Source organism: Gekko japonicus, unplaced genomic scaffold (assembly GCF_001447785.1).
Source record: "Gekko japonicus isolate JY-2015 unplaced genomic scaffold, Gekko_japonicus_V1.1 scaffold192, whole genome shotgun sequence".
NCBI classification, from domain to species: domain Eukaryota; kingdom Metazoa; phylum Chordata; class Lepidosauria; order Squamata; family Gekkonidae; genus Gekko; species Gekko japonicus.
In genome coordinates, this window is record NW_015165835.1 from 838706 (window position 1) to 841673 (window position 2968).

The following is a 2968-nucleotide window of genomic DNA, read 5'->3' on the forward strand; positions in this document are numbered from 1 at the left end:
ACCATTGAAGTCAATGGCAAAAACATAGGGTATATTCTGGGGGCTGGAGGAGAGGGGGTTTGAGGGAGAGGCTCCAAAATCGCAGGGTAACTGCTGGAGCCTCTCCTCAAGATACCTGCCACGTTTCAGGAACATTGAACCAGGGGGTCGAATTCTACTTGCCCCCAAACAGGTTGCCCCATCCCCTCCATTGTTCTCTATGGTGGGAAAGAAATGGAGGGGATAGGGGCAACCTGTTTGGGGGCCTGTGGAATTAGACCCCCTGGTCCAGTGTTCTTCAATTTTGGTTGGTATCTTGGGGAGAGACTTCATCAGCTACCCTGTGGGTTTGGAGCCTCTCCCTCAAACTCCCTCCCCTCCAGCCCCCAGATTATACCCTATGTTTTCACCATTGACTTCAATAGCTCATAGGATATAATGGGGCCGAAATTGACATTCCACTGGCCCTTTTTCAGGCCCGGTGTTCTAGCGCAGAGCCTGAAAAAGGAGGGGGTGGTGGCTCTGCAGGCCGTTTTTCAGGCCTGGAGCCTGAAAAAGGTGGGGACGGCAGCTCAGCAGTCCCCCCCCACCCCCGCGGTGGTTGCAGCTGCTGCTGGGGGCCATAACTTTTTAAAGAGCCCCTAAGGACAGCTGGGGGAGCAAGAATGATCTGTCACACGAGAGGTGGAATTTGCCCCTACGAGTCCAAGGCCACCACCCCGGGGCTCAGGGAGGCAAGGGAACGTTTTGCCCCGCCCCTCCCTCCGCGCGGGCATTGCAACTGCTGCTGAGAACAGCGGCAGCAGCCATAACATTTTAAAGAGCCCCTCCTGAGAGCTGGGGGAGCCAGAATGACCTCTCGCGTGTGATGTCCGAGTGGCAACGAGAAGTGGAATTTGCTCCTACGTGTCCAAGGCCACCACCCCGGGGCTCAGGGAGGCAAGAGAACATTTTGCCTCGGCCCTCCCCCCTGTACAGGTGTCACAGCTGCTGGAGAGAACAGCAGCGGCAGCCATAACTTTTTCAGGAGCCCCGAAGGAGAGCTGGGGGAGCCAGAATGACCTCTTGCGCCAGAGGTGGAATTTGCCCCTACGAGTCCAAGGCCACCCCCCCGGGGCTCAGGGAGGCGGGGGAACGTTTTGCCCCCGCACCATGTCCCAACTGATAGCTGGTGGGAGCAGGGGGCGGGGCTTATGTGCCCACCCCCTGGGCTCCTGATTGGCAGAGTGGTGCTCCAGTGTGCTCCGGCAGGAACCAAAGCCTGATCATTTGTATTACTTTTAGGGCTTCTGATTAACAGTACTCCAAACATGTCTGGCACAATAACTTGGAACACAAAGAAATTAATAGCCATTCTTTCTAGTTTTTTTAAAAAAGTATGGCTTCTCATTCTGGAGGATTGATGAGACTCCCGAGGAGGTCCATATCTTTGTGACAGAATGCCCAGTTTGTGGTTCAGGGATATATAGGTTCAGGAAACTCCCCCAGGAAACTGCTTTCTGGACAAATGACAGGCACAGGTTCAGGAGGTTCAGGAGTGTATAGAATGGATCATGTGCAAGTTAGAGACATCCAAGTCACAGGGGACTTCTCTCCAGATGCTCCTCTACATGCCCTCCAAGTTCCACCCCCCTGTTGTTTTGAAGTTTGGTAAACATCTAGATTGAGTAGAGACTGTCTGGAAATGTATCCATTCATGAACCGGAATGAACTACTGAAAAGTTAATGCTGGCTGACATGCCATGAACTTGAGTTTGCAAACCATGAACCAGCCAAAATTCAACATGAAATTTAATTCCTGAGCCGGTTCGTGCCCACCCCTAATCAATACTCCCCAAATTGAGTGAAAACAATAATTTTGCACTTTCCAAAATTCCAATGCTAAATTAAAGCATAAATTTTGAAGTGCCTGCAGGCACCACAAGCGGGAAGAGTGGAAGTGTGCCCCAGCTGGTCCATGGTGCATCAGCCCTTTAAACTTTAAAGAGCCATTATTTTCAATGGGCAGTCAACTTAGTCTCTGGGTTTTGATGGCTAGCTTTACTGAAAATAATGGCCCTTTAAAGTTTAAATGCATCATCTGCAGAACAGCAGAAAGGCCTCCTAACTGGATTCTAGGTGTTTCCAATATCATTGGGAGTGATGCACCATCTGCAGAACAGCAGAAAGGCCTCCTAACTGGATTCTAGGTGTTTCCAATATCATTGGGAGTGAATATCTGAAGTGCCTTTCATGGTATTGGATATTGCTGATCTGAACTCAATAATATTGGGCATTTTATCAGGTCAGTGATGTCCAATTGCACGCCCATGATTTCTGTGCCTGATATATATTTTTCGCTCTTGGTCCACATATGGTTTGGGGCAAGTTAAGCTTTTTTCAACATATGCCCTTGTCAAAATAGGCTATTTCCCACAATTCATGATGGTATGACCCAGATAATTCCTGAAATGCCTGGACACATTTTGCCTTCTTGACACAAGAGAAAAATATATCCAGCTAGTTCATTCCAACTGCCAAGTATCTTTTATATCCTGCTGATAAAAGAAAGGGATAGATGATTAATGTCACTTAAAAAAATAGCAGTATTTACATTATTTGACAAACACCTCACTTTACTAGTAATTTCCTCATGTTCCAGCCCCCCCCCCCTTTCAAAGAGCAAATAAAGTTACATTCCCTAGCGGTGTCTTGACCCGTTCAACAGCTGAGGAAGAAGTATGAAAGCAGAAGTAATTGAAAATGTGAGTGGGCAATATAAATATACCTGGATCCCACCACCACGACCACCACCCAGTGATAAATTTCACTGATCTTATAGAAAGACTTCTGGTATTCTTCCAAATTCCTGCAGAAGATTAGACCTGAGCAGATTCCCAAGGAAAATTCAGTGGTAACAGTAGTCCTATTCAAACATTTGTCCTTTCACTGGGAAGCAGGATTGCTGTCTGCAGCCCTTTTTTTTCTTGCTCACTGAATATGTAGGGAA